Genomic DNA, 24,574 nt, shown 5'->3' on the forward strand with positions numbered 1-24,574 from the left:
TTGCACTTCTTTTCTGATTCTTCAGTTACTTCAGGCCATCTGGGCACATAGACGTGCAAGCCACAGGGGAAGCGATGGCTTGGCTTGGGTTCAGAGGCCTGACATTCCTGCCTTCTTATATTAATAAGAAAAATAAAACAAAATAGTATTGCAGTAAGTGTTGGGGCGGCGAAAATTTTTGGGGGGTGGTATGGAGAGAGAATGGGCGACGTTTCTCAGGGCTGCTTCAAGCGGGATTAGGGGCGGGTGGGAACCTAGAGTGGGAGAGATTAAGCTGAAGGAAGATTTTTTTTTTTTTTTTTTTTTTTTTGAGACGGAGTCTCGCGCTGTCACCCAGGCTGGAGTGCTGTGGCCGGATCTCAGCTCACTGCAAGCTCCGCCTCCGGGTTCACGCCATTCTCCTGCCTCAGCCTCCCGAGTAGCTGGGACTACAGGCGCCGCCACCTCGCCCGGCTAGTTTTTTGTAGTTTTTAGTAGAGACGGGGTTTCACCGTGTTAGTCAGGATGGTCTCGATCTCCTGACCTCGTGATCCGCCCGTCTCGGCCTCCAAAGTGCTAGGATTACAGGCTTGAGCCACCGCGCCCGGCCCTGAAGGAAGATTTTGTGGTAAGGGGTGATATCGTGAGGTTGTTAGAAGAAACATTTGTCATATTGAATGATTGGTGATGGGCTGGATGCGGTTTTGTATGAATTGAAAAACTAAATGGAAGACACAAGGTGCTGAAGTAATGGGGGCTGTCCGTGAGGCCTTGCAGCAGTACAGCCTAGGTAATTTGCTGAGCCTGATGGGTGTCAGGGTCAGTCTAAGTGAAAGCGAAGAGAGGCTGAGATGAAGGGTGTAAAGGAATAGTAATGAAAGTACGTTTGAGATCCAGAACAGAATACTGGGTTGTGGAGGGAGGTATTGAGGATAGGAGAGTATATGGGTTTGGCGCTATGGGGTGGATAGGCAAGACAATTTGGTTGATAAGGTACAGCTCTTGAACTAACCTGTAAGCCTTGTCTGGTTTTAGGACAGGTAAAATGGAGGAATTGTAAGGGGAGTTTACGGGCTTTAAAAGGCCATGCTGTTGCAGGCGCGTGATAACAGGCTGTAATCCTTTTAAAGCATGCTGCGGGATGGGATATTGGCATTGAGTCAGGTAAGGGTGATTAGGTTTTAATGAATTGGTAAGGGGTGCATGATCAGTGGCCAAGGAGGGAGTAGAGGTATCCTATACTTGTGGGTTAAGGTGGGGGTATCTGAGGGGAGGATGTGAAGGAGGCTTTGAACTGGGGGAAAAGGCAGCAATGAGGTGTGGCTGTAGCCTGGGAATAGTCAGGGAAGCAGATAATTTAGTTAAAATGTCTCGGCCTAATCAGGGAACTGGGCGGGTGGGGATAACTAAAAAGGAGTGCATAAAAGAATGTTGTCCAAGTTGGTACCAGAGTTGGGGAGTTTTAAGAGGTTTAGTAGCCTGGCCATCAATACCCACAACAGTTATGGAGGCAAGGGAAACAGGCCCTTGAAAAGAAGGTAATGTGGAGTGGGTAGCCTCCGTATTGATTAAGAAGGGGACGGACTTACCCTCCACTGTAAGAGTTACCCAAAGGGCGGATGTCTGTGATGGTCCAGGAGGCTTCCCAGGCGATGGGGCAGCATCAGTCTTCAGCCGCTAAGCCGAGAAGGTCTGGAAAGCAGTCAGTCAGAGTGTCTTGGGCCAGAGCTCCAGGGGCTCTGGCAGTGGCTGCCGGGCGAGTTGGACAGTCCGATTTCCAGTGGGGTCCTGCACAGATGGTACACGGCTTGGGAGGAATCCCTGGCTGTGGGCATTCCTTGGCCCAGTGGCCAGATTTCCGGCACTTGTAGCAAGCTCCTGGGGGAGGACTTCTAGGGGAACCTCTGGCAGCTACGGTTCAGGTGTTTGGAGTTGTGTGCTGGAGATGTGGCTGGCTTTTGTCTCACAGTGGATGCAAGGAATTGCAACTCAGAAATAAGTTGCTACTTGGCTGCCTCTACTCTATTATTTTACACTTTGAAGGTGAGGTTCATTAAGTCCTGTTGTGGGGTTTGAGGGCCGGAATTTAATTTTGGGGGTTTATTTAATGTCGGGAGTGGATTGCGTAATAAAATAAAATGCATATTAAGAATAAGACGGCCTTCTGACCTTTCAGGGTCTAGGGCTGAAAAGCGTCTCAGGGTTGCTGCTAAACAGGCCGTGAACTGGGCTAAGTTTTTCATATTTGATGAAAAAGAGCCTAAATGCTAACTGATTTGGGAGAGGTCAGATAAAGAAAAAGGAACATTAACCTTGACGATGCCTTTAGCTCTAGCCACTTTTTAAAAAGGAAATTGCTGGACAGATGGGGGAGGGCTAGTCGCGGAAGGAACCTGTAAGCCAGACCGGGTGTGAGGAGGGGAGGTGATAAAAGGATTATAGGGTGGGGGAGTGGAGGCTGAGGAAAAATTGGGACCTAGCTCGGCTGGGCGAGGAGGGGAAAGGTCAGATGCATCTGTAGAAAGGAAGATTAGAAAGACTCAGCGACGCTTGGGTTAGGGACTGAGGGGACAGGCGGGAGGGAAAGAAGGAAGATTTGGGACAAATTGCATTGAGAGCAGAGACTAGGGAGGGGCGGATGTGTAAAAGAATGCCTGGACGTCAGGCACCTCAGATCATTTGCCCATTTTACGACAAGGATTATTTAGCTCTTGTAGGATGGAAAAATCTAAAGTGCAGTTTTCTGGCTGTTTGGAACTACTGTCGAGTTTCTATTGGGGTCAAGCGGCATTGTAGAAGAAGATAAGGCGTTTAGGTTTTCATTTATGAGTAGTTGAGAAGGTGAATAGGAGTATGACTAGACAGAAGATAGTAGGGATGAAAGTTTTTTGGGGTGCAGTATAAGTTGGTCTGGTGTCTGGAATGAGACTGGGACCTGATAAAAAGGAGTGTCCACACAGGAGCTCAAATGGGCTGCAACCTGTAGCATTCCGAGGACAGGCCTGAATTCTGAGAAGGCAAAGTGGTAAAAGTATTGTCTAGTCCTTTTTAAGTTGGTGACTGAGCTTGGTGAGGTGTGTTTTTAAAAGACTATTAGTCTGTTCTACCTTTCCTGAAGATTGAGGACGGTAAAAGATATAAGGGTTTCACTGAATACCAAGAGCCTGAGAAACTGCTTGGGTGATTTGACTATTAAAGGCTGGTCCGTTATCAGACTGGATAGAGGTAGGAAGGCCAAACCGAGGAATTATGTTTGAAATGACCGCAGTGGCCTTCTCAGACCCTGTGTGAAAGGCCTCTACCCATCCAGTGAAAGTGTCTACCTAGACTAAGAGATATTTTAGTTTTCTGACATGTAAGTAAAGTCAATTTGCTAGTCCTGGGGAGGGGCAAATCCCCGAGCTTGATGTGTTGGAAAGGGAGGGGGCCTGAACAATCCCTGAGGGGCAGTAGACTAGCGGATGGAACACTGAGAAGTGAGCTCCTGGAGGATAGATTTCTAGGATGGAAAGGAAATGAGAGGTTCTAAGAGATAGGCTAGCTGCTTGTAACCTACATGGAAGAGGTTATGAAATGACGACAGTATAGAACGGGCCTGGGAGGCTGGAAGGAGATAATTTCCTTGGTCTAAGAACTTTTGTCTTGTGTGGGAAGAGATTGATAGGTGGAAGTTTCAGCGGGGCAGTGGGTGGGAGTGGCCGATGTGAAGGAGGAAAACTGCAGTGAGGGATAGAAGTTGGAACGCTAGCTGTTTTTTTTAGCTAACTTATCAGCATAAGCATTGTCCTGAGCGATGGTTGGGGGAAGAAAATAGATTTTGGAAGTTATGAGAACTGCAGAGAGTTGAGCATAGTTTGTGATTTTTAGGGCCTCTAACAGTATTAAAGCAGTGGCAGCCACTGCGCGCAGACATGAGGGCTAGCCTAAAACAGTAAGGTCAAGTTGTTTGAACAGAAAGGTTACAGGACGCGGTCCAGGCTCTTGTATAAGAATTCTGTCCACACTAACCAGGCCTAGGAAGGAAAGGAGTTGTTGTTTTGTAGAAGGGATTGGGGTTTGGGAGATTAGCCAGACACGATCAGCAGGAAGAGTGTGTATTTATGAGAATTATGCCAAGGTAGGTAACAGATGAGGAAGGAAACTTGGGCTTGACGGAAGTAATGGGGGCTGTCTGGGTATTGACGGCCAGGCTTCTAAACCTCTTAAAACTCCCCAACTCTGGTACCAACTTGGACAACATTCTTTTATGCACTCCTTTTTAGTTATCCCCACCCGCTCAGTTCCCTGATTAGGCCGAGACATTTTAACTAAATTATCTGCTTCCCTGACTATTCCTAGGCTACAGCCATACCTCATTGCTGCCTTTTCCCCCAGTTCAAAGCCTCCTTCACATCCTCCCCTCGGATACCCCCACCTTAACCCACAAGTATAGGATACCTCTACTCCCTCCTTGGCCACTGATCATGCACCCCTTACCAACTCATTAAAACCTAATCACCCTTACCTGACTCAATGCCAATATCCCATCCCGCAGCATGCTTTAAAAGGATTACAGCCTGTTATCACGCGCCTGCAACAGCATGGCCTTTTAAAGCCCGTAAACTCCCCTTACAATTCCTCCATTTTACCTGTCCTAAAACCAGACAAGGCTTACAGGTTAGTTCAAGAGCTGTACCTTATCAACCAAATTGTCTTGCCTATCCACCCCATAGCGCCAAACCCATATACTCTCCTATCCTCAATACCTCCCTCCACAACCCAGTATTCTGTTCTGGATCTCAAACGTACTTTCATTACTATTCCTTTACACCCTTCATCTCAGCCTCTCTTTGCTTTCACTTAGACTGACCCTGACACCCATCAGGCTCAGCAAATTACCTAGGCTGTACTGCTGCAAGGCCTCACGGACAGCCCCCATTACTTCAGTACCTTGTGTCTTCCATTAGTTTTTCAATTCATACAAAACCGCATCCAGGCCATCACCAATCATTCAATATGACAAATGTTTCTTCTAACGACCTCACAATATCACCCCTTACCACAAAATCTTCCTTCAGCTTAATCTCTCCCACTCTAGGTTCCCACGCCGCCCCTAATCCCGCTTGAAGCAGCCCTGAGAAACGTCGCCCATTCTCTCTCCATACCACCCCCCAAAAATTTTCGCCGCCCCAACACTTACTGCAATACTATTTTGTTTTATTTTTCTTATTAATATAAGAAGGCAGGAATGTCAGGCCTCTGAACCCAAGCCAAGCCATCGCTTCCCCTGTGACTTGCACGTCTATGTGCCCAGATGGCCTGAAGTAACTGAAGAATCAGAAAAGAAGTGCAAATGCCCTACCTTGCCTTAATCGATGACATTCCACCACAAAAGAAGTGAAAATGGCCGGTCCTTGCCTTAAGCGATGATATTATCTTGTGAAGTTCCTTTTCCTGGCTCATCCTGGCTCAAAAAGCTCCCCCACTGAGCACCTTGTGACTCCCACTCCTGCCCGCCAGAGAACAACCCCCCTTTGACTATAATTTTCCTTTACCTACCCAAATCCTATAAAACGCCCGGCCCTTATCTCCCTTTGCTGACTCTCTTTTCGGACTCAGCCCGCCTGCACCCAGGTGAAATAAACAGCCATGTTGCTCACACAAAGCCTGTTTCGTGGTCTCTTCACACGGACGCGCATGACAGTTCAGGCCATGTGACCTGAGGGTTTCATGGTAAGAGGCAGGGTGTACAAAGCTGACTGAAGGGGGTAGCATTCTAAGTAAGGCATGATGCAGGCCATCCAAAAGCAGCTCCTCAGATGACAGCAAACAAAGTGCTTTACAGCACTAAGGAGCCTCATCAGAGAGAATCTCCTCCCACCTCCAACACCCCCAGGCATCGTAGTATGTGTCATAAAAAATGCCATCAGCTTCATGAGCCAGCCATTGAATTAATGTTACATTAGGTTATTTCAACTTGTTATTATAAATTTGTGTAAGAGTTCACATTCAATATTTCATGTATTCTCAGAAATCTAGGTAGGGAGAAGTTATTACTAAAAATGATCTGAGGAAATTAAATCACTGTGGTCACTCAACTAATAAATGAGGGGTTAAGTCTGGAGCCTGATCCTTGTGACTTTAAACCAGTGACCCAGGAGGCCAGGTAAACAGGATAGTTTTGAGGCAGGAGGCTTTTTCAAGTGTAGGCTCTCTACAAGTGTATATATTAATTCTCTTTGCTAAATATTTCCATTTCTCCTTCCTATCAGGCACATGGCATGATTCCACTTCTTGGCTCCCATGTGAGTACTTCTGGCCAATGAGTTGTGAGCAGATGTGTGTCACCCCAGGTGAAAGTGGCTGCCTGCCAGCATGAGATCCTCCTGAGCTCTCTTGCTCTCTGCCCCAGTGACTGCCAGGCTCCAGATATTGTCTGCCTGATCAGCTTTAGGTCCCAGAGTATGTAGACAAGGAGCAGAACTCCCAAGCAACCCATAACGAGTGTGTATCACAAGGGGGAAACAAACCTTTGCTGCTGTATGCCTCCGGGAGTTTAGATTGCTTACTGCAGGAGAACACAGCCTGCCCGGGCTGAGATACCAAGTGTGAGGTATTGGCCGCCTAGGCAAATAATGGAGGCAGAGGAAATGGGAAGCAAGAGATAAAGACTAAGGAGGAACGTGTAGAACTCCGTAAATGGTGGAATATGATTATGTAGGAGAAGCAGGCTTTGAAGACCATGCCAAAGTTTCCAGCCCAAGTACAGGAACAATAGAGGTGACTTTGGTTTGACGATAATAAACTTAGCATCTCTTTACTTAAAAATAAATGAAAATAGCTCCTGACCGATTTTAAAAGCAAAATATACTAATCATAAAGATTCAAGAAATGCCAAAAATTATATAGAAAAAATTTAAAATTGACATGATTTAGTATACCTCAATAACGATTGTTTGCATTTTGTCTCACATACACAGACATGCTTGTTTATGTATGCTTATAAACATATTTGGAAAAATTATAAACTATTTGACATGTACATGAAATGGATGTACATATGAGGCATTCATTAAAAAAAAATTACTACCTACCACTAAGCAGGCAGTAGATTAGGTGCTGGAGTATAAATGTTAGTGAATGAGTTACCATTTAATTCCTCAGGGAGCTTATGGACCAGTAAGGAAACTTCTCAGCTATAAGGGAGCAACTGGAAATGCGGAATTGGAGTTCATTGTGGTGCAGATTTGGGAATTGCAGGCCACAGACAGCAGCTATGGCCCAGGAATGACTGATTTTCCAGAGGGAAAAGAAGACAGGTAAAGAGGTGAAGACTTCTTCCGGGAACCTAAGGTGCTTCATTGTCTACAGAGATGCCCTATCCCATAGCCCTCAGTCACTCATATCTGGATACATTGGATCTTGTCAACACCAATAATGGACATACCTCTGATATTTGAACTCTAAATCTCACTCTGTGACCACGACTTTGTATCTTTCTAAGTCTTTAATCTTCAGCCTCACAGAACTCTTCGTACCCTAAAATGTAGTGTTTTCACCTGGTCTGTCATCCCCTTTTGTGCCTTCATTTTTTTTCCTTACCGAGACTGGTTCCCATGGTGATCCCATGAATGACTTTACCACTGATAACCACAACTTGCATATATTCCGCCTTTCTAACGTGCTTGTCCAGCAACTACTTCAATCCGTTCTATAGTCCACCGTCACTGTCTCCGTAGACTAAGGAGAGAGCATGAGAGTGTAAATTTAAGGTTTCCAGTTTGAGCTGGTGGCTGAGAACCTCATTTGCTTGCTCATTTAATGAGCACATACTGAGTGTTGACTGTGTCAGGCACTGAGCTAGACACTATAATATGTTGGTGAACAAACTACACAAGAACTCCTGCCTGTGTGGAGTTGATATTCTAGAGGGGACAGATATACAATAAACAAAAAAGTAAAATATACAGTATATAAGATGGTAAACATGGTACAGGGAAGGCTGGAGAGTAAATAGAAATTTCAAAGGTGGTTCACTGAGGAGGAGTTGGGTGAAGAAAAGGGGAGTACACTATGCAGGTAATCTGGAGGAAGAGAACACGCAAGGGGAACATTAAATGCAATGGTCTTGAGGCAGGGGAATGCCTGAAATATTTGAAGAGTAGCAGCTTTGTATGGAATGGAGTGAGGGAGGTGGCTGAGAGCAGGAGATGAGGTCAGAGAGGTAACGAAAGTCATTTTGTTTTGGACCTTGTCAGTCATTGTAAGGAACTGTGGTTCTACTCTGAGATGCAAAGTCATTTAGAGGATTTTGAGCAGAAGTGTGATATGATCCAACTTATTTTTTAAAAGAATTGTTTGGGTTGCTATGTTGAAAATAGTATTGGGAGGAAGGGGCAGAGGTTTGAAACAGAAAGACCAATTACAGGATCATTGCAATAATCCAGGATAATGCTTTTGACTAGTACAGGTGGAGTGAAGGTAGTGAGAATTTTTTTAACTGTGTATATGTTTTAGAAGTTGAGTCAAGAAGATTTTCTTGCATGGATATATGAAAGAGAGAAATCTCAGGTGAAGTCAAAGATTTTGGTCTAAGCAGTAAGAAGGATAGAGTTACTATTAACTGAAATGGGAAAGACTGAGGAGAAGCAGGATTTGGTGGTGACTTCAGCAGTGGGTTTTAGATTTGCAGAGTCTAATGACTTTAGACATTCAAGTGGACACCTTGAGCAAGTTCCATCTCTGGATTTGGGGGAGAGATTCTTGTGAGAAATAGAAGTTTAGGGATTGTCAGAATGCAGATATAATTTAAAATCACAAGACTGGATGTGATCCCTAAGAGAATGAGGGTGGATAGAGAAGAGACAAGATCCAAGGATTAATCCCACAGGTGCTTGAACATTTAGAGATCAGGGACTTAATGGGGAACCCATGAAGAACGATAAAGAGAAATGCCCAATGAAATAGAAGGAAAATCAAAAGAATGTGGGGTCCTGGAAACAAAGCAAAGAAAGTGCTTCAAGGAGGAGAATCACCTGTATCAAATATTGCTGACAGGTTAAATAAGATGAGGATTGAGACTTAGTCACTAGATTTTGCAGCAAGAAGGTGACTGATCATAGCAGGCCTGATTGGAATGAGCTAAAAAATGGGGAAATGATGTACTAATATGTGACACTGTGTGGACAGACTCAAAACATGCTAAATGAAATAAGCCAGGTATAAAAGGCCAGGTACTGTATGATTGCATTTATATGTAGTGATCAGACTAGGCAAATCCATACAGACAGAAAGTAGGTTAGCGCTTGCCAGAGTCTGAGGGGGAGGAGGAAACAAGAAGTAACTGCTGATGGGTATGAGGTTCCTTTCTGGGACAATGAAAATGTTCTGGAATCAATGTGATGGTTGCACAATCTTGTGAATATACTAAAACCGCATAATTGTACACTTTAAAAGTATGAATTTTATAGTATTATCTCAATAAAAAAGACAATGAGAGAAGAGGAATTGGACACAATGCAACTTTTCCTGTTTGGCTGCAAATGGGAGCAGAGAAGCAGAATGGTGAATTGAACTGGATATGAAGTCGAGATTGGAGGAAGTTAAAATAGGTGTCCTTTTGGAATGATTCAGTAGAACAGGAAAATTTGGTGATACAGCAGAAGAGGGGAATAGTTGCTTTGGCACTGTCCTTAAGTAGGAAATAGTGGGTGGGATTCAGGGAATAAGTGGAGGATTTGGCCTTAGATAGGAGCGGGGGCTTAGGAACACAATGAAACATGTAATATGTGGTACAGATACAGGTAGATGAGTACATGTGGTGGGGAGAGGATGTAGAAGTTCTCTGTAGCTGACTCTAGTGAAGCAGGAACAAACTTAGCTGACAGTGATGATGGAAAGAAATATTAGATATTTGAGGAGAGAAGAGAAGGTGTAACATTTTCATCTGGAAGATCGGAAGATTGAATAGACCCAGTAAATGTCATAGAATTGTTAGGCAACACTAAGGGTCTACTTATGGCTTGTAGTCACCAATTGAATAGACGAGTCAGCATGATCATGTGGTTTTCTCCAACAAGGCTTAGTTTGCTTGGATGTAGGTATGGAATAAATAGAATTTTGGATCTAAACAAGTTAGGATTTTTTTCCATGTGAGTTTAAGAAAGCCGAATGTGAAGGGATTATAACAATGGACTAAGAAAGTTAAGCTAGGAAAGGATGCAAGTGAGAACATGAAGACATGGAGAATAAGATCAATGCATGAAGGGCAAGTAGGATTGAAAAATTGTTAGAGGAGGGTTGCCTAGTGAGCAAGAAAAGTAGTGAGTGATGGTCAGAGAGGGAGATCGTTGAAACTGAGATTATGAAGAGGTTTCTGTTATTGGTAATGACAAGGCTGAGGCAATGACCACGGAAATGGGTAGCTGAGATGGGGGAGAACAAGGTCATTCAAGAGGTTAGACATGAAAGCACTTGGTGTTAGGGCATCATCTACATTGCTAGGGTCTGAATATGTCCCTCAGCATTCATGCATTGAAACTTAATTACCAATGTGATTAAGAGGTGGGCATTTAAGAGGTGAGTAAGTAGGGTTTATGCCTTAACCAAGAAGCTTCAGAGAGCTGCCTCCCACTTCCTTCCATCCTTGCCTCTATGAGAACACTTAGACAGCACCATCTATGAGGAATAGATCTTTGCCAGACACTGAACCTGCTGGTACCTCATCTGGGACATCCATCCTCCAGAACTGTAAGAAATAAATTTCTATTATTTATAAATTTCCCAGTCTGTATATTTTCTTGTAGCAGCAAGGATGAACTAAGACATACAAGCATAATAACAACAGAAAAAAAAGTAACAAGACTGTGTTGGTGAGAGTGACAGTGAACTGGGAACTACAATCTTAAAACACAAAGAATGACCTGGAAGCTGTAGCTATTTGCAGTAAGGAGGGGAAAGTGGGGGATCATCTGTTGATGTGAGCGCAAAAGCTGTTTATTATTTTTTTTAAGAGGAGAGGAGGGAGGGACGACCATGGTCTTGAAACAGCAAAAACAAACAAACAAACAAAAACAAACAAAGAGGACTCTGCCCTATCTCCATGCCCAGTGTGGACAGCTGGGGAGCTAGGAAATAGTCACCGCTTGAGAGGGCCACAGAGGAAGCAGATCTTGGGCAAAGCATGTTTTAGTAAAATAAGCAGCGAAGGAAATATTCCAAGAAGGGATTTTGATAATGACTGAACATGAATAAAGCATCAGTGAACCCATAGTGAAGTGTTTCAGGAGTCAGGGAGAGGCAGGAGATGAGGTCAGTGTGAGCTGTTGAGAGCTGTATAAGGCATGAGATTATTTGGGTGTCCTGGCTGGGCTTGGTGGTACTGGATGCAACCAGGCATAAAGGGCACAACTGACAATCAGCAGTGTGTGCTTGTGGGGGTTGTCTTCTCTGGAGCTCCATGGTTCTGGACAACTCTCTGCTCATCTCTTTCCTCTTTCTAATCCACCTGTCATACCCTTCTTAACTTGGCCAGCTCCTGTGCATTCTTCAGCCACGAGAAACCTTTACCAACTCCCTTCAGTGCTCCCTTAACATCTTGTAAGTAACATCACTGAACATCTTACCACTCTAATTGCTATTACCTTTTATATATATCTCCATAAACAGGTTTTACATTTCCTGAGGCAGGGTTGGTCTTACTTGTGTCCTCTGTGCTAAGCACAGTGTATAGGATAGAGTACATGAAAGATACCTGTTTGTTGCAGCAGGTATGGAAAATAGTATGGGATTTTAAAAATATTTAAAATAGTGCTAACATATGATCCAGCAATTCTACTTCTGCGTATATGTCCAAAAGAATTAAAATCAGATCATGAAGTGCTATCTGCACTGCCATGTTCATTGCAGCATTATTCACAGTGGCCAAGATATGAAAACAACCCAAGTGTCCTTCATGCATGAATGGATATGCAAAATGCAGTATAGAGACCAAGGGTAAACTTCGCCTTCTGTTTCTGAAGGTTCACTCAAAGATCAACTGACAATAGGCAGATTAATAGGAGACAAGGCAAACAAATTTATTGACATGCATGGGAGTCTTATGAAATATAAGACCTGAGAGAAATGGCCAGATGGTGGGTGACAGTGTCCAGGACACTGTTTTCCAGGCACTGGAGTCATAATTACATGAGAATGCCACGTGAATGTGTTTGAATCAAAACTGTGAGTAATTTGGTTTGTGCTGAAATTCTGTGTTTGCATGGAATGTGTTTTGGTACATTACTTCATCTGTCAAATGAGGGGATTGGAAGGTTATTGTATGACCTGGGGCATACCAAGAAATCTGTTTCCTGTATAATTAGGTGAATTCCGAACCTTGAGGCCCCAAGACAATTTAGGGCCCCTGAGCCTGTCAGAAAGTGACATTCTTTACTTACTACAGGTTGGGAATGCTGCACAGGGACTGTGTAGACAAGGTATGAGGCTAGCTTTCCTAAGGGTCTTATGTTTGCTCTATAAATCAACTTTGATTCTTTTTCAAAATTAAAAAAATTAAATGATTTTTATTTATATATATTTTTAACGTTTACTTTAGGTTCAGAGGTATGTTTGTTATTTAGGTAAACTCATGTCACAGGTGCTTGTACAGATTATTTCATTGCCCAGGTACTAAGCCTAGTACCCAATAGTTATTTTTTCTGATCCTCTCCTTTCTCCCAACCTCCACCCTCAAGTAGGCCCCAGTGTCTGTTGTTCTCCTCCTTGTGTCCATGTTTCATCCTTTAGCTCCTACTTGTAAGTCAGAACATGTGCTGTTTGGTTTTCTGTTCCTGCTTTAGTTTGCTAATGGTAATACTCCCCAGTTCCATCCATGTTCCTACAAAGGACACAATCTCTTTTTTAACAGCTGTATAGTATTCCATGGTGTATATATACCACATTTTCTTTATCCACTGTGCCATTGATGGGCATTTAGGTTGATTCCATGACTTTGCTATTGTGAACAGTGCTACAGTGAGCCTACGTGTGCATGTAGAATAATTATAATTTATATTTATATTCCTTTGGATATGTATCCAGTAATGGGATTGCTGGTAGTCTTTGAGGAGTTGAATGATTGTCTTTGAGGAATTGCCACACTGCTTTCCACAATAGTTGAACTAATTTATAGTCCCACCAACAGTAGATAAGTGTTGACTTTTCTCTGCAACTTCACCAACAGGTATCTGCAGGCACAGATAAATCTGTGGCTTGGCTAAAAGCTTTGAAAAGTCTAACTAAGATTCCTTATGGAATAAAGTTCCAACAAAACCAACCAAAAAAAGAGCCTATATGGCAAATAATTATTCTTGCTGATTTTATGCAAATACTCAGGCCAAGTATAATAAGACTAACACTTATTTTATAAATAAATTTGTCCTATAATTCGTCTTTAGTAAAAATGGGAACTGGAGAGAGAAAAATTATGTTTGAAAATAAACTATAGTATACCTGTTTTTTAAAAAAAGGAAATCTCTTTCCTTATCTGTAGAATACAAAGAGGGACTCTATGATCTCTATGTTGCTTCTGATTTCTGAACCCCTTCGTTGTTCCTTTTGAGGCAGTTGCCATAGCTTGTGATCATTTTGTTTGCTTATTTTATTTAATTTTTGGATTATAGCCCTAACTTGAATATAAGTTCCATGGAAGTAGAGACCATAACTATTTTGTCCACTGATTTATTTGGCTAATGCTTAGCATATATTAGATGCTCAACAATAATTTCCTAAGTAGTGAATATGGTTATTTGGTCCAACAAAGAGGAACTATAATTTTTTTGGAGGCAGATAGATTTATGACTCTATTTTATATACATGGTCTTGACATTTTTTGGTACACATGGTACTGCTTAGCAGTGAGGTTAACTTGATATTAAAAAAAAAACCACCCAGCCCCACATTAGTTAAGATACAATGTAATTCTGTAGTATATTTGTACAAGGTCCATTTTAAGGATAAGGAAATTGAAGTGTACATATTTTGTATATGAGTGAGCCTGGGCCCATTTCACTGAGCACACGCAAGTCACAGTACCTAGCTTCTGCTCCTCCCCTCAGCTACTAGTTAATTAGCATGTTACTTACATGCTGTTTTTATATCTGGTGTTTCATATATGTGTGAGCACTTGAGCTTGCACTGTTGTTTGGTCTGTAAAAGGGAAAATGAAACATAAATACATTGACTTTGACCTTCAGATAATCAATTAAGCCCAAACAGGTTTACAAAAGAAGCTTTTAGTTTCTTAAAGATATTGAGATTACACAGAGCACTAAAAGAGCAGAGGCCCAGACCAATTACATCTCATTTTATGAGTCCTGGTGAGGATGTATATTTGATTCTTGTTGTTTTTCCTCACAGAGTCCTTCTTTTTTCATAAATCAAGACCAATCAGTCATAGGAACATGAAATTCCATTTATATTCTCAAATGACTAATGGCTTGGCTTTGGGTCCTTTAGTTCAAATTGTGATGAAACAGAATAGTAGCTATGTGTAATTCACAAATGGACCCTGTCAGGTCTGGCCATGTGCATGTCCACAGGGATTGAACCTGAGTGCAGGTGTCTTAATCCATTTTGTGATTTTATACCAGAACACCTGAGACTGGGTAATCTATAAAGAGCAGAAACTTATTTATCACATTTCCTGAGGCTGGAAAGTTCAATATCAAGGTACTGGCACCCTGTGAGGGCCTTCTTGCTGCATTATCCCATGGCAGAAGGGCAAAAGAGCACATGTGCATGAGAGAGGGAAGGGGACCAAGTTTGTCCTTTTGTAAGGAACCCATTCCCAAGATAACAAACTCACTCCCATAACATTGGCATTAACCCAGTCACGAGGGCGGAGCTCTTGTGGGTTAATCACCTCTTAAAGGTCCTATCTCTCAACACTACTGCATTGGGGATTAAGTTTTCAACACAGGAACTTTGGGGGACACATTCAAACCATAGCACTCAGTGTCCTCCTTATTTTTTAAAGGAGCTAATAGTAAGCATGGCTATGACTGGGATGAGACTGAAAGGCCACCCCCGCTTTCCTGAGATCCCCCTCCAAACCAGCAGTGTAAGAGTCTCTAATTGAGATAAACTGGTGTGGGACTTTGCTAGGCTACCGATGGTAGGATATGCCTTTTCCAGAGGAGGGAAATGTCTCTATTGAGTGGTCTGTTGTCTTGAAATGTGTATCCTTCTTTCCTATAACCCTTATTCCAATGTCTACGTTTACATAATGAATTTCTTATGTAATTGTGTAGGTTGATTTCAAACCTGGAATATTCTGGATATATCTTTTCAGTAAGGAGTAGTAAAACAGGAAATACGTAGTAAGACATGTGGAGTGGAAGGCTGTGTAAGGTTAACATTAGAAAAGAATCTTCTAGGAGCAATCCTATACTTTTTTTTATTGCTGAATATTCAAGGCAGTAGCATTTGCATTTTCAGTTAGCACAGGCAGTAATAACAGCCTTCTATACCGTCACAGTCTAGGAACCTGCAATCCTAGCTCTATTTCTTTTGGTCTTCCTCAGCAGAAAACTTCCTTTAGAGTTGGAACATAAAGCCCCTGGCTCACAGGGTAATTAGAGCCGTGCCAGTGGCAGGTGATGGGAGAAGAGATTTAAATCATTCCTTCCTGGGCTTTAAAACCCAGCACCTATAATCCCTTAGATTCACCTTAGGATCATAACTCTAGATATGCTCTTTCCACTTGTTTGTGAGAGATAGGCCAAATTGTCATCAAATCTGTTGAATGCCCTCTAGATAGAAAGCAAATTGTGAAGATGGAGATGAGACAAGGAGCCAGCACTGAAAATGATCAGTGTTGCTCAGCAAAACCAACATGTAAGCCTGTTAGCCATGAATGACCAGTGAGGGTTTTCCAGCAGGAGAGTGCCTGATTAGATCTACATTTCAGAAAGGCCATCCTAGAACACAGGTGACCTCAGAAACATGATGATTATGTTAGACGCAAGAACTGGTATTATTTGGATTAACACAGCACCAGAAGCGATGGATGGGTGGAGGAGACTGGTGAGACATTTTGGTGATAGACTCAACATTTTGAGTGAATCACTGAAAGTGAAAGTAAAAGACAGGGGGAGTCGGTTGAGCTTTCTAGCCATGGTGCAATACTCCCAGATGATGAGCACAGAGGGTACAGCCCATTTAGGAAGGAAATTTTGATTTTGATGTGACTATAGGACATCTAGGCAATAAACAGATGGGAATAATAATTCCAGTAAACAGATGGAAACAATAATTTAGAGCATAGCAGAAAGTTGAGGGTGAGAGAGAAAGATTTAGGAGTCATCAGTATAAGGGTAGATCAATGAAATATGCAAGTTTAAAACTGTTGTCGCTAGAATGTCTTCCCAAGATGGTGGTTGTGCTGGTACATCTTTTTGCTCTGCCAACAGCTACCTCTTTCCACAGAGATCTTGAAAAAGAGGAAACAAACCAAAACAACCAACAGCAGAAGCTGGGGGTATGATTGTTCACATGTCCATCATGATAACAGAACTAATGGTTCAGCCAACATAATTCCTGGCCTATGCTGAGGACATTGTAAATTACTCATTACACCTGAACCTGCTGTGATCACCACCTCTGGGGAACAATTGTCTTGTGAAAACACTGCTGCTTTCGCCAGGGTCTTTCATTCTTTCCTGTGACTAGGCTTTTGAGAGCTCAACTGGTGAGAGCTGCTTCTCTCCTTCTGTTTTGTCTTTCTTATGTGTGCAGATGGGTGCTGAGATTCAAAGTGAATGTGCTCATGAACATGTGGGTGTTGGGTGTTAAAGCATTTCAACATACACTGACTTTCTGGAGATGACAGTGGCATTACATTTTAAGCAACCCATAAAACTGGACATCAGTCAAAAGTGAAAATGATCTAAATACCAGTGACAAACACCTTAATTCTCTCTCCATCTTAGAATTGTAGTCCACTCAGTGTGTGTGTGTGTGTGTGTGTTTAAATCATTGCTTTGGGGTTTTTTAAGAGTTGGAGGTCAGCAAACCTGCTTTCTGTGATTCATATGTTTTGAGGTTATCTTAAAGCAGACTTGACACAAGCATCCTACAAGTCTGACAATACACAGTGCCTGGATACTTGCCATGTAAAGATCCCTCATTGCTATTGCTCCATTCGGGAAAGGTCTTAGATGAGTGAGTGATTAGGATATGTGCCATGCATCCATCAATATCACAAGCAATGTCTGGGATTTAAATTGCTGCATTAATGGTTCCTTGATGCCATATGGGATACTATCTAAAATTCATGTAGTCCTCTAGCAATATCAAATGAGACATTTTAGATGGCCTTCCAAATGATACTACTCAACAAAACAGCATATCTATGTATTGTGGAAATTCATCAAAAGCTGTCCACAGTGTGCAGGTGAAAAAGAACACAGGAAACAGTGCTGCAGATCAGATTCCGTGGAGCATTCTTGGAGGTTACTGATCTTCTCTGAAGGCTCTGGATGAAACTGACTTTCTTCTAGGGAAGTGAGCCTGAGCTGCAAAATTCAGGGTTGTTTCTTCAAGGGACCCAGTCAAGGCTGTCTCAAGGGTGATCTATTTGAGGTCACATATAGAAGAGAACTCGTGTGACTACTGGCACCTAGAAACTGCAGAGCTCTCTTAAAATGTTAAGGAGGTTGAGAGGCTGAGATGGGCGGATCATGAGGTCAGGAGATCAAGACCATCCTGGCTAACACAGTGAAAGCTCGTCTCTACTAAAAATACAAAAGAAATTAGCCGAGCGTGGTGGTGGGAGCCTGTAGTCCCAGCTACTCAGGAGGCTGAGACAAGAGAATGGCGTGAATCCGGGAGGCGGAGCTTGCAGTGAGCCAAGATCGCACCACTGCACTCCAGCCTGGGTGACAAAGTGAGACTCCATCTCAAAAAAAAAAAAAAAAAAAAAGTGTTAAGGAGGAAACAGGAGACCTAGATCAATCTTTACAGACTAGACTGTCCAATTTGGAAGGGACATCAGAGATCACCTTGTCCTAACCTTTTCATTAACCAGAAAGATTAACAGAGAGATTAAGCGACTTGCTTGACACAGTCTAGACAGTGGCAGAGCTGGGCCTGGAAATGCAGATGTTCCCTTGTAAGCCTGAGGCTGTCTTTCTTTTCTGAACTTGATTATGGCAGGAAGGCACAGAGGAATGAGGATGGCATTAAAATCAGGAGACTTGCGTCTAGGTTCTCTAACTCAGTCACTACTGGCAAGACCTTTGATATGATGATGGGCCCTATTTGACTTTCTGAATCAGTACCTCATGGATTCACTAGATGAGGATGAGGAGCTTATTTCAGGGGTGCCATTCACTGAATCTCCCTCAAATCACTTCTTATCCTTGGCATTATAACAAACTGTTACAAATAGTGTTAAACTGTTTGCTGCCAAGGACCATTGAAATACACACATCAAAGCAGCTTCCTAGAGGGTGTTGTTGGAGCAGGAATGAGGTGATAGGGTCTGTCTGGAGGTAGGGCTGACGGAGTCTTCTGGTGGATGTGGGCTGTCCTCACTGGCAGAACAAAACAGCCAAAAAACTATTCTCATTCAGTCATATAGAATTTTTAGTAATTAACCCTACGAAAAGCTCAGAAAGATTTAAGAGAGAAAAATAAGTGTTTTCTTCTTTCACACCACGTTTATTTGAAATAGTGGGAGACAGGTCATAATTATAAATATCGGCATTTTAACAGACTGAAATTTGGTTTAGTTCAGGGTCCTTTGAGGACCCACCAGAATACCTTTGAAAATTATACCAAGGATTTCATGTTTCCCACGACTCTAAATGATCTGCTTTTACTCTTCAAGCTGGCTTCATGTTTAGCTGTCCTTTGTGGCAAGGGCTAAATGATATTTTACCCCCTTACCTTATCTGGCTGATCATTGCTACGCTTGCATGAAAACACCTGTGCCAAATTCAAATGTACTACTTACTAACCTACTTACAAAAGCCCATCAATTATCTTCACAGAAGCAGAATCCTCTAAAAGCCTAGAGTTTTGTGCTCCATTTGTCACAAGACAGCTGTTCAGATTTGTGCTGCTTATGATGGGAACACTCACGATTGTGAGTCACTTGTACCATTCTACAGGGTGAGGGAGGCTGACTGCCAGGACACAAGGACCTTGGGCCGAAATGTACCTGGACTTTTATGAATACATGTTATTACAACCAATACATAACTCTACCCATCTTTTAAAAGTCATGTTTCCTTCTGGCTTAACCTTAACAAGTCTTCAATTGCCCTTACTTTTTTTTTGCTTTACGTTTTAAGATGTTTTATGATTATCTTTATTTCAGACTTACTTAGAATTTATACCAGCAAAGAAGGACAGTAACTAATAATCATTATGTGTCTACCGTTTGCTAGCCCTTAGTTGGTATATGCAGGGCATACTTCCCACCGCTGTCTCTTCTTTGCTCTTGGCCACCATTGCTAATCAATCATGGGCACTCTTTTCACTGAACCTCGATAAAGCCTCACGATTCTCAGCACAGCACTCCAGGAAACCACTGTCAATTGGTCTGAATTAAGATGAAATCCCTTTTTTTTAATTGTAGTAGTAGGTATTTAGTATTTTCTTTATTTCATTTTATCCTTGTAACAAAGATTCAAGCAGGCCATATTGTTTCTTACAGTCTTGCATATTAGAGCTAAGTTTATTTAAATAGGTTGCCCAACCACATTCAGTAGTCTAAATCCACATTTAGGTTTCTTGGACATAAATTTCATGCTGTTTATACTACATTATAAAGATTCCCATCTAAAGACAGGGCTTTATGTGGCTTCTGGATCAAAACATTATAAAATACATACTGCCCCTAATTTGGGGGCAGATTTTGCTCCAAAAGTTCAGATAAAATAGTAGTGATGATAATGAGTGTTTGCACAGCACTTGGTATCTGCTCTCCTTGGGAATCTGGGAACAGGCAAACGTAGAAGAAGTCAACACAACAGAATCTCTGGCTCCTTAGCTTGTCTATTCGTTCATTCCACAAATATTTACTGAGTGTTTAGCACTGTGACACGCATTAGGTAGACAGTAGTGAAGTAAACAGACACGATCCATATGCTCATGGAACTTACGAGCCAGTGGAGCATTAAACAAATAAACCAAAATAAATATATAGTTACAATCTGTGATATATTCTAAGAAGGAAAAGAACAGAGCCTTTTGATAGGAAATAACAAAGAGAAGCTTAAATTTCACTGAATGGTGAAGGCATCTCTTAGGCAAAGGGATGCAAGCTGATCACCAAAGGACCCATAGGAGTTAGTAAGGAGAAAAGTTGGGGACTAGCGTTTAGGAAGAGGGAATGGCATGTGGGAAGACCCCAAGCTGGCAAAGAGTTTAGCTTGGTTAAGAGAGATGTGATTGTTTCTCTAAGAATCTTCTCTTTTGTTAGTCCTTGGGAAAGGGGAAAGTAATAAATCTATTCAGGACTATTTATAGAGATGTTGGCAAATAGCAGCTAAAGTGGTCATGTTTAGAAGACACATATGCCTTTATAAAACAGAACACACTTAGTCCTCAGGGATATGGTATTACTTCTTAATAATATGGTCAGTTGGCCCCAAAGTAGGGAAGACATCTTGAGCGAGACCACATTACACCCCCTTGCCCATGACATAATAAGAAATATATATTTGGTTTCTGTCCCTCATTCCTGACACAGAGCTCTAAAACTTTTGAAATTTTCTGAGTGATAGGTGTGATAAGAGCATCTTACACTAAGCTCCTACATGTTTTGGAGTTTCCTGGGTGATAGGAACATGTTTTGTTCTCGAGATGACTCTTGGTAGGCTCTTCGATAGCTTCAGAATGGGGCTGGTCACCAGAAACACCAAACCATGGTCAGAAGCTTGGAACTTTCAGTCCTACCACCCATCCTTTAGGGGAGGAGAGAGGAACTGGAGATTGAATTAATAATCAGTCATATTTTTGTGAGGAAGCCTCCAAATAAACTATGGGATTTGGAGAGCTTATGGAGAACTAAGAAAATAATTTAAGAAAGCAATATCACTAATAGAATTTAAAATGGCAGCAGAAGCAATAACAAAAAGCAAAATTGACCTTATAGAAAACTAAATCATGATACAATACCATCATGATAAACTTAGATGGGTAATTCCTCTAACCAAGTTTATGTCCAAGAATATACTTATCACCCTGGATATTTCCAGTTAAGGGACAGTAGTTGGGAAAGTACTAGGTATTTGGAGGTAGGAGTAAATGAGAGATAATCTTCTCTAATGACAGAAACATCCAGAGACTCAGAGACAGAAGTTCAGAGAGTGAAGACTGATTCTGTGTCTATTAGCAAGCTCCACACGATGAATGCCATGCAACTAATCATGTAGGCAATGTGGACTGCAGTTGAAATTTTTATTTAGACAATTCATGTACAGTTGTAAGGAATAATACAGAGAAACCTTATGTGCCCTTTATCCAGTTTTCCCCAGTGGTAACAGTTTGTAAAACTGTATTACAATATGGTAACCGGGATATTGACATTGATACAATCCACTGATCTTACTCAGATTTCCTAAATTTTACCTGTGAAATGTTGATTTAAAGGCACTGGAACCAACACTTGAAAACAAGGTCCACTTACTTGTACTGTTTCCAAATCTAACTACCTCCACTAAGTTGATCACCAAACATCCTGTCAATATATTTATCCATGACTGTGAAAGTGCTTAGGGCAGTGGGAACTTAGAGAAGGCACTTCATGAATTTCGGCTCAATCTCAATCTGAAATTCATTTTGGGGAAGCATAATAAATGTGCTTGCTAACAGTGGTCAACAAGGATGCTGTGCCTCAAAATTATACATATTGTCCAAAACACTGTGAAATCAGTGTGTTCTATTCATGATTCAAAATACAACGTGGAGTGGAAACAGAAAGCAGCATAATTATTTCTTTTGTCAGAGAAGTAACTAGCTGTTTACTATGGCCCAAAGTAGGGTATAAATGCTAATCTAGGAATAATTACCCTAACTTTTTTAGGGTAATTATTGTAATCAAAGGGCACAACAAGAACAGAGCAGTCAGCTGCCTAGTTACATAGTATAAATACCGTAAGTGGCAACTTGAGAAACAATGTGCAGGTATCAGGAGACAAGCTCTTTACAATATTCTGTTATGGTCAGCCAAGAAGAGAAATGGAAATTTAATGTTTGCAAATGGCCTTTATTCAGGTACCCAGTACGACTCGTTCTGAACATTGAAAGAAAGGGAACATTGAAAATAAATTTCCATCACAGGAAATCACAAATATGCTGAGGGATGCATGGATTCTGGATTTGAGGGGGCATTGTTAGGAATGAAGCCCTTGGTGCTGGCCCCATGAATTGAATCATGAGTTTTTGTCAAGGTGGATCATCTCTATTTAGTTTGAGGCACTTCTCTTGAATCCTCATATTAAATATGTGCTCTTGTTTAGTTCCGGATCTGTGGTTGGTCAAAATCCCAACTCAATTAAACAGAAAACATTTAAAGAATAGTTTATTTTCTCTCTTTCGAGCAGTGTTTCTCAGCCTGTTAAATGCATGTTCCTCTGTAATTATCCTAAAAAACCTCACTTCTTCCTATATATACTTGATATAGACCACTTTCAACCTTTTCACTTTTCCCCACCAGTCAAGAAGATTCTGTTGTTTGTTTTATAAAAGAGTAGATGTTTTTCACCTTTTAGACCTAAAATTATCTTAAAACACTGCATGTGCTTCTTGAGCCAGTTCCAAAGATTATGATTTAGGGCTGTCGTCTGTTGGGTTTCATTGCAGCCTCTGTGAACAGGAGCACTGACAGACTGCTCCAATTAAAACTTAAATAAGATGCTTCTACTTCCCTTGTTTAGCTGAGCCAAAAGGTAATATTTCAACTAACATAATCTCAGTGCTTTTCCCAGGAGTTGCTATCTGATCCATGGGCAGCATCCTGACAATAAAGTTGAATATAAAATCTCACTGTGGCCATTATTCTGATGTCAAGGAAAACATGACAAGCACACAACCTACCACTGTTGTTATTCATCTCCATAAATACTCTCTTTCTGGGTGGCACTAAAACAAAGTGAAAATTGCAATGCCAGCTCCAGTTCTATACGGTCTGTGTGAATAGACTCAAAGAGGACTGGAGCTGAAATAGCCTTAGAAATTGTTTAGTTGAGCTTCTTCATGTGAGTGATGAGGAAACCAAGGCAAAAATAAAATTGGAATCCATGTTTTCCTGATTGTCAATCCTCTAACAATATTTTCAATATAACAAGGACTTCCATGTATATTTTTATATTTCATTTTGATTATTGATAAGAAGTCAAGATTAAAATAGATATGTACATTTACAAAACATGTCCATAAAAAGTGCTTTCACAAAAACTATATGAGGTAGCTACTGTCATTATCCTCATTTTAAAGATGAGAAGATGAAGCTTAGATGGTTTATATGACTTGTCTAAAATTTAATTCTCCAGAAAGAGGCAGAATCAAGAAGCAGATGAATTGAATTTAACTCTGATTCTAGAAACCATAGTATCCCCACTGTATTGTATTGTTACAGGAAAAATCAAGAAGATTGTTTCAGGCATCTTTGAATATAGTGTGTGTTTTCATTTGCAAATCAGCTGTATTTGTGAAAGAAGTAAGCAACTCTTCCACTTGACTCTATGCAGTCTTGTCTTATATTGTCACAACAGAGCATAAAGTTGAAATAGACTCAGTACTGTTCAGCGGTTTAAGTCCCCAGCACTGCCACATACTGGCTCTGTGATTTTGTGTAAGTTCTTTCACCTCTCTAGACTCTTAGTTTACCCATTTGAAAAAGTGGGACAAAAATGTCTACTGCAGGGAGTCGTTATGAGGATAAATGAGGTAACAAGCAGGCACAGTGCCTGCCACATAGTAAGCTCAACAAGTGGCACTTATTCCTGGCACTTAGAAAAGGAAGGGAAGGGGAGAGGGGAAGCTCCTGACAGGTGTTGCTTCTGGAGAGTATAGGCTGCTGGAGTCCTTATGGGCAAACTTTTTCTTCAGGCTATGAATTCTTCGTCACTCAAATGGTAAAAGAACCCAAAGGCAATCATTATAAGAATATAAATAGAATTTGTAATCATTAAATCGCCAAAAGAAAATTTGATCCATCCACTAAAAAGCAAGCAAGTACAGTAAATGAAAAATATGAATAAAGTATAGTAAAGAAAGCACAGTGAATGAGAATCATGAGGTGAAATGGCAGAAATGTCATAATATCATGGTAATGAAAATTCATTCATATGGATTACACTCACTGTGGCAAGCTGAAAAATGCCTCCCTCCCCATAGATTTTTACACCCTAATCCCTGGATCCTGTCAATGTTAACTTATGTGGCAAAACAAAACAAAACAAAAAAAGACTTTGCAGGTGTGATTAAATTAAGGATCTTGAGATGAGAAGATTATCCTGGATCATTCAGGATCATCGTAAGTGTCCTTATGAGAAAGAGGTACAGGGAGATTTAATAAGACAGAAGGAGAGAAGGTGATGTGACCACAGAGGCAGAGACTGGA

General features: G+C 41.4%; 1 long non-coding RNA gene across 1 annotated transcript; it reads left to right on the forward strand.

Moving 5' to 3' along the window:
* Positions 1–3,065: 3,065 nt before the first annotated feature.
* LOC117073080 lies at positions 3,066–23,980 on the forward strand. The gene is made up of 4 exons (XR_004433102.1): positions 3,066–3,230; positions 6,296–6,297; positions 9,839–9,844; positions 23,971–23,980. It is a non-coding gene; the product is annotated as an uncharacterized LOC117073080 (long non-coding RNA).
* Positions 23,981–24,574: the final 594 nt, after the last annotated feature.

The sequence above is a fragment of the Trachypithecus francoisi genome, unplaced genomic scaffold, assembly GCF_009764315.1.
Source record: "Trachypithecus francoisi isolate TF-2019V2 unplaced genomic scaffold, Tfra_2.0 Lachesis_group4, whole genome shotgun sequence".
NCBI lineage: Eukaryota > Metazoa > Chordata > Mammalia > Primates > Cercopithecidae > Trachypithecus > Trachypithecus francoisi.